Consider the following 8437-nt stretch of genomic DNA (forward strand, 5'->3'; position numbering starts at 1 on the left):
TTGAGCTGACACTTGTGTAGTGCCAAAGCAACTCATCACAGATTTCCAGTGGCAAGGTGAAAAAACGGGCAATGAAGGAGTCAGGCTGTCATCGCTCATATCCTGGGATCAATCCTAGTGTTACCAAGAGAGTCAACCAGATAGTGTGGGTCTCCTGATGTGACCCAATATGGTATATACAGTATAACCGATATGTTCTAGCCAAATATGTTTAACTTGAATATATCGTTTAGATGTAACTTCCATTTTATGTGAAAAACAGGAGATGGGTGAACAAGCTGAACAATATCAAGAGGAAGCAAACAGACAAGTCCAGAGGGTAGCATATTCTGCAAGACAACTGACCTGACCTCTTCAACAGTCAGTGTGATGGAAAAGGAAAAAGGAACAAACAAAACAAAACAAAACAAAACAAAACAAAAGACTCATTAAAACAGAGATCAAAGGGATGATTGCCGGAGAGGGATGGGGTATGGGTGAAAAAGGTGACGGGGAATTATACTGTGATAAGTTTGCACGGTGACAGATGATTACTAGAATTAGTGGGGTAATCACATTGTAAGATATAAAAATGTTGATTCACTTTATTGTACACCTGAAACTAATACAACCAACATAAGATCGTATGCCAACTCTACTTAAATAAGAAAAGAAAGAGAGACTTAAGAGACATCAAAACAAGATATACACTAGACTTACTGTGGCGATCACAGTGTAAGGCATATAAATGTCAAATCGCTATATCGTACACCTGAAACTAATGTAATATTGTATGTCAGCTATACTTTAATTTAAAAAAAAGAAAAAAACAAAATAAAATCCAACGACAACAAAAAACAAGAGACAATGTATGATCCTGAATTGTATGCTGATTTGGGCAAACCAGCTGTAAAGAATATTTTGAAACAAATGGAGAAATTTGAATATGGATTAAATAAAATGAAACTTACAGAAATGCCAAGGTGACTAAAAAAAAAAGGTTTCAAAGAGTATATTTAGTAATACGTCATTTTGGTTAAAACATTATTACATGTAAACAGAGAAAGATCAAAAAAGATATTAATGTGAGTATTAGCACTAGTGTATCTCTTTTTTGAGATATTATTCGTAGATCATAAAATTCATCTTTTTGTAGGGTAAAATTTAGAGGATTTTAGTATAGTCATAGGTTGTGCCACTATACTCACTATATAGTTCCAAAACATTTTCATCACCCCAAAAAGAAGCTTCATACCTATTAGTTGTCACGCCCCATATTCTCCTTTCTCCACCCCTGGCAAGCAATAATCTACTTTCTGTCTCTATAGATTTGCCTATTACGAGTAGTATATATCCATGGAATGATACCATATGTGGAGTTTTGTGTCTAACTTCATTCACTTAGTTCAACCTATAAATTCAACTTATCTCTTTTTTTCTTTTGTTGCTTGTGCTTTTGATGTGATATCTAAGAAACCATGCTTCATCTAAATTCATGGAAATTTATCTCCCAGTTTTCTTCTAAGAATTTTATAGTTTTAGTTCAAATAGCTAGGTCTTTGATCCATTTTGAGTTAATTTTTATACATAGTACAAGGTACATGTGTAAATATGTATTATATATATAGTATGAGGTAAGGGTTCAACTTCATTCTTTCTCAGGTGGGTACCCAGTTGCCCCAGAAACATTTGTTGAAAAGACTATTTTTTCTCCACTGAATTACCTCGGCACCCTTGTCAATTGACCATAAAATATGAATTTATTTCTGAACTCTTAAGTGTCTTCTATTCATCGATATGTCTATCCTTTTGGCAAAATCACACAGCCCCGAATATTGTAGCTTTGTAGTAAGTTTGAAATAGGGAAGTGTGAGTCCTCCAACTTTGTTCTTTTTCAAGATTGTTTGGCTCTTCTGCGGCCCTTGCATTTCCTTCTGAGTTTTAGGATCGTCTCATCAATTTGTGTGAAAGGGGTATTTTGGGGGATTTTGATAGGGATCGCACTGAATCCGTGGATTAATTTGTGGAGTATTGTCATCTTAACAATAATAAATCTTTCAACCCATGAACACAGGATGTCTCTTTTCTTAAACTTTTTTCATTAATGGTATTGTAGTTGTCACTGTACAAGTCTTGCACTTCTTTTGTTAAAATGATTTCTAAGTATTTTTTATGCTATTAACGAATAAAATTGTTTCTCTAATTTTTTTCAATTGTTCATTTTTAGTATATTTTTCTCTAATTGTTTTTCTATTTTCTATATCATTTATTTCAGCTCTAATCTTTATTGTTTCTGTCTTTCTGTTTGCTTTAGGTTTAGATTGCTCTTCTTTGCTGGTTTCTTAACATGGGAGGTTATATTATTGACATGAAAAAATTCTTTCTTTTTAAATGTAGCTATTTACAGCTGTAACTTTTCATATGACCACTGCTTTTGCTGCATAAGGTTTGGTATGTTGTGTTATTTATTTTCAAATTTCTCACGTGACATCTTTTTTTGACCTGGTGGATATTAAGGAGTATGTTGTTTAATTTCCAAATATTTGTGAATTGCCCAAATTACCTTCTGTTAGTGATTTATAATTTCAGTTCATTTTGGTCAGGGAACATAGTCTGTATGATTTCAATCCTTTTAAATTTATTAAGACTTATTTTGAAGTCTACTTTCTATTATATAGTCTCTCCATTTGGGAAAGATGCGTATTCCGATGTTGGGTATGTCTGTTAGATTTAGTAAGTTTATAGTGTTAAGTCTTCTATTTCCTTGCTAATCTGTTTAGTTGTTTTACCCATTGTAGAAAGTAGGTTATCAAAGTTTCCAACTATTGTTGAATCGTTGATAGTGTCCCACAGGTTTCTGAGACTCTTTTCATTTTCTTCATTTTTTTCCTTTCTAATCCTCAGACTGGATAAGCTCAGCTGAGCTATTTTCAAGTCTGAAAATTCTTTCTTTTGCCTGCTCAGATCTGTTTTAGAGACCCTCTAGTGAATTTTACATTTCCGTTATATTACTTTTCAGCAACAGAATTTTTGTTTGGTTCTTTTTTAAAATTATAATGTCTACCTCTTTATGAATATTTTCTATTTGATGAGACAACATTCTCATACTTTCATCTAGTTTTTCAGACATGGTTTCCTTTTATTCTTTGAACATATTTGTACTCGCTGATTGAAAACTTTGTCCTTGCAGTCCAACATCTGGGCTTCCTCAGGGAGTTTCTATTGATTGCTTCTCTCTCTGTACTCCCACCCCGTTTTGACCATATTTCATATTTCTTTTCACGTGTCATAATTTTTTTTTTTTTTTTTTGGTGAAAAGTGGACATTTTAAATAATATAATATGGTAATCTAGAATTCAGATTGGCAATCTGGAATATAATCTGTAAATCAGATTCTTTCCCCTCCCCAGGGTTTGTCATTGCTATTGATGTTTATTGTTTGTAAATTTCACACTCTTTGTTATATGTGACCCTCGAAGTCTCCACTCTGTTAGCATAGTGGTCAGCTAATAATAGGACAGAGATTTCTTCAAATGCTTGGGATTAATAGGTCTCCCAGTCTTTGCAGAGGAGTCCAGTGTGTATATTGGGGCACACCTTCAACTCTCAGCCATGTAGTTGAAAATCCTCCTTAGCCTTCTCTTCCTGCTTGCGCAGAGGCTCAAGATCGTAAAGTGAGCTCTCAAGGTCTTTGCTGATAGTGCACACAGCCCTGGGCATAAGCACAGCCCCACATACGAGTGACCTTCTGGAGTCCCAGGAATATGCAAATCTTTTTAACTCCCCTGTGGATGTTTCATTCCCAGAGTTTTCTTTTAAGCTTTTTGGTTAGTCTATTATTTGCCCCAACCATTATCCAATCACACCGGCAGCTGTGAGGTTAATTACTTCTAATTGTCTTAAGACAAATGTCCTGGGGAAAAAGTTTTTGCACTGGAGGAATCCTGAGTCAGTCAAATAAAGCCAGCCTAGCAAATGGGGTCTCCCAGGGAACACCAGATAGGTCAAATAAGGAAAATTCTTTGTAAAGGAGGCTTTGAGGGAAATCCAACTCCATTCTGTCCTCTCTGATGGCGGCAAGGCTGCTGGTTTTCACTGCAGTTGTGGACTGTTGGGTTGCAAGGCTACCATGGAGTTGGAAAGAGGTATGTGGGAATAGGGCAAGTTAAATTATCACAAAACTTATAGTTCTTACTGAGATTCAGATGTTTTTCTTGAATAAATGATCTTTGGATTGCTGTAGCCTTCGTTTAATTTCCAGAGTTCTGATAAAGTTGAATTTGATGATTTTTGCTATTTTTTCATTGCTTTTATTGCAGGAGAGTATTTTAGGGTCCTTGGTCCGTTATTTTTGCTAGCATCACTCAGCAGTGGTAATCTCTTGGTGATGGACATGTAGTGTATTGTTTTGTAGTTTTGGTTTGTCTACATTTTCTAATTTTCCACAATACACATGCAATGTATCTGCAGTAAGTGGTCATTTACATTAAGAAAAAGAATAAAACCTAAAACTAAAGTCCATAAAATTTTAGTTCGCCATCTTAGTGAATTTCACTATTCAGATGAGGAACCTTAAAGTTAAGAACTTTATATTCTTTTAACTTTCCCTCATTGTTAATTTATCTCTAATGACTAGAAATAAAACCTTTAAAATGATAAGTCTCTTCACATTTTTGTGGGGACAGCAAAGAGAATGGTGTGGTGACGGTCACTTTTCAGTTAGTTTTGAAAGAACTCCTTGGGATGGAGGGGTCTTTGTTAGGGTGATCATATATGTCCTGGTTTTCCTGGGATGATTCCAGTTTATACATGTTGTCACAGTGTAATAATTAATAGCACCCAATTTACACTCTCAAAAGTGTCCCAGTTTGGATGACAAATTTTATGGCCACCCTAATTACTGACAGCCGCCGATGAGGAAGCCGGCAGATGACTCAGGGACTGCAGCAAGAACGGAAAACATGGGGAGCCAGTCTGGTACCAGAAACAGACCTGTGGATGACCAGCTGAGATGCTTGAGGTTTCCACCACAGTTTCTCAGGTACCTCTGGAACCCAATCTTGGGTGAGTTCTTGGTTCAAGTGGATTCCTCCTAAGTTACGACAAAGCAAATCACTAGATCCTTCTCCCACCTGCTTCGGTTAGCAGGTGAATTCAGGCCCGCCCCCAGCCTCCCGCAGACATTTTCTCTTATCACTGGTGAGAGCGGCCACCCAGTAGTCCCTCTCTGGGCTCCTTGAGCCAAGGTATGGCTTGGGATTTGTGGTACTGAAAGATCCTTCTGTCAAGTTCTTCCTGGTGTCAGAGGCTTGGCTGAAGCTTCTTTGGAAGTGTAGGGGAGGAGACTCCTCTTGGCTGCAAGGACCAAGGTAAGTGACCAGGTGTGGAAGGATAGAAGCTGAGTCCTTCTGCTTGGGGGTTAGTGAGAACAGGTTCCTGGGAGTCAGGGTGGCTGTTAAATGCAAAATCTGGCTGTGCTGAAGAGTCTCCTTTAGATGGCTCTTGTTTGAGGGCGGGTAACATCTTTCACTAGCTTCTTAGGTTTTTGGAGGAGAGGAGCAGCAGAGAAAAATTCTCCTTGTCTGGGGCAAATATCCAGATGTTGCTCACTAAGAAAATAAAATACAACAAATCCTAGAACCCAGCGTGATTGCCATAGCAACGTAGGGCCTTTCTGCAAAAGAATCTTTCAACATGGTAGTCAGGACACAAGGGCGATGTCATTAACTGAACGACGCTTACATGCAGTCACACAGGCCCGGGCCTGCGGTGTTGATAATGCACAGCTTTTTCAGATAAGAGCTGGTGATTGGGTGTGGGGCAAATTGGCAGGTGGGGGTCATGCCACTCACCTCTCACTGGACAAGAGTCAGCTGGAGGTAGAATTGTTTAAAAAGTGTCGTTAGACTACCTACAAAATTGTCTGCCTCATTTGTGATTTTTTTCTCTCCACTTTATTGAGTTATAGTTTATATACAATAAAATACACCCATTTTAAGCACACAATTCAGTGAATTTTGACAAATGTATGGATCCATGTAACCACACCTGCAATCAATTCCATCACCCTTAAAAGTTCCCCTATGCCTCTGTCCGGGCAATACACCAAACCCTGGTCCGAGGCAACCACTGATGTACTTTCTTTCACTCTAGATTGGCCTTGCAGTTTGTAGAATTCCATTAAATGGAATCATAGGGCATGGTTGTCGTTATTCATCTTACTATTTTTTGAGATTTATTCACACTGCTCTAGGTATCAGTTCTCAGTTCCTTTTAACTGCTGAGTGTGGATATGCCACAATTTGTGTATTGTTTCACCTATTATTTGACCTTTGGGTTGTTTTCAGATTCTAGCTATTATGACTAAAGCTGCTAAGAATATTCATGCAGAAGCCTTTGTGTGAACATATGTTTTAGTTTTTCTTGAATAAATAGGAGTAGAATTGCTGGGTTGTATAGTAAGTGTGTATTTAACTTTTCTAAAGTGGTCGCACCATTTTCCATTACCACCCACAGTTATGAGAGTTCCAATTTCTTCACATCTCCAACACTTAGAATTGTCACTTTTAAAAATTATAGTCATTCTAGTGAATGTGTCGTGGTAAATTATTGTAGTTTTAGTTTGTAATTCCCGGATGACTATATTGTATATTGGCTAATTATAAATCTTTTTCATGAAGTTCTTTCAAATCCTTTGACCATTTTAAAACTGGGTAGTTTTCTTATTGAGTTGTAAGAGATCTATCTATATGTATATATTCTGGATACAAGTTCTTTGTCTGATACATGTTATGAATATTTATTTTTTGGGTATCAGTTATTATAAATTGTATTTTTCCAGAATTTTCTCCATTTCATCTAGGTGTACCAAATTTATTGGCATAAAATTATTCAAAATATTATTATTATTATTTAATGTTTATATGATCTGTGGTGATAACACCTTGTCATTCCTAATATTGGCGATTTATGTTATTTCTGGATTAGTCTAGCTAAGGGTTTGTCAGTTTTGTTGAATCTTTCAAAAAAGTTACTCTGTTATTTTCATTATCTATCACCTTTCTCTTTTGTTAAGGCTGCTCTCATCTTCATTATTTCTTTTCTTTTATAGATTATGGACTTAATTTGCTCTAATTCCAATTTCTTAACATGAAAACTTAGGCCACTGATTTCAGACCTTTCTCTTTTTGATAAGGTATACGTTTTTCTATAAGCAATGTCTTAGCTGCATCCCAGAAATTTTAATATATTGTATTTTCATTGTCATTCTGCTCAAAATATCTACTCATTTCCCTTGTGATTTTATCTTTGAAAGTTTGTTGTTTATTTTCCTTTGATTTGAGGTTATGATGGCCATAACCAAGTGTCCAAAAAAGCTTGGATTCCCATTGACATTTGATTTGGTGCTAGACGACTTTAAGCCTATTGCCTACCTGTGTTTGTTGCCTCCCGTATTTACCCACCTACAGGCCCCACAAGCACATGTGCCCTCTTGCTGTCTCTTTGAAGTTTCATGCTGGGTAGAAACTGTTTCAAATCTTATACTGGCAGAACTTTCCCTTTATATAATGTTGCACACTCACTGTTCACTCTCTTTATATTCTGCCCTTTCTCCTAGATTGAGCAGTGCTCCCTACTACTCACCCTGGGACTTTCACTTTTATGCGAGTAATTAATATTTCTTTGATCATACCTAAAGATCACTATCATATTGACATTCAAACATAACATCGAGTGTCTCCATGTCATGGTGGAGTTGCTATAGCAAGGGTTTTATTGAGCTGTAATTTAATGCCTTTGCAGTCAGAGAATACTCTCTATATGATTTTCCTCCTTTTACATTCATTGAAACTTGTTCTATGGCCCAACACATAGTTCATAGTGGTGACTGTACCCAATGAACTTGAAAAAAGGGTCATTCTAAAATCATTGGGAATAGTGCTCTACAAATGTTAACGAGATCAATTTGGTTACTAGTGTTGTTCAAGTTTTCTGCATCTTAATTAATTTTCTGTCTAGTCTTACCGAGAAAGACTACAATCTCCAACTATAACCGTGAATTGATATAATTCTTTTAGTTTCATTAGTTTTTGCCTCATATATCTTGAAGCTCTGTTATTAGATGCAAACACATTTAGTTTTGCTATGTCTAGATGAATTGGTTATTTTATCATTATGAAATGTCCTTGTGGCAGGAAGAATTCCAAGATGGCCCACAAAATTTCCTTCCCCTCTTGTGTATATGACCTGAGTAATCTCCAGGACTGTTAACACGGTGGATTTTACTCCCAGAATTTGGTTATGTTGTATTGGCACTATTGACTTTGAACTGGGAACATTATCTGGGTAGGCCTGACTTAATCGCCTGAAATCAGAGTTTTCTCCAGCTGGTCACAGAAGGGGAGTCAGAAGTTTGAAACATGAGGATTCAGTGTGCTGACAGCAAGCAAAAAAAAAG

Source organism: Pteropus vampyrus, unplaced genomic scaffold (genome assembly GCF_000151845.1).
Source record: "Pteropus vampyrus isolate Shadow unplaced genomic scaffold, Pvam_2.0 Scaffold33, whole genome shotgun sequence".
NCBI classification, from domain to species: Eukaryota; Metazoa; Chordata; class Mammalia; order Chiroptera; family Pteropodidae; genus Pteropus; species Pteropus vampyrus.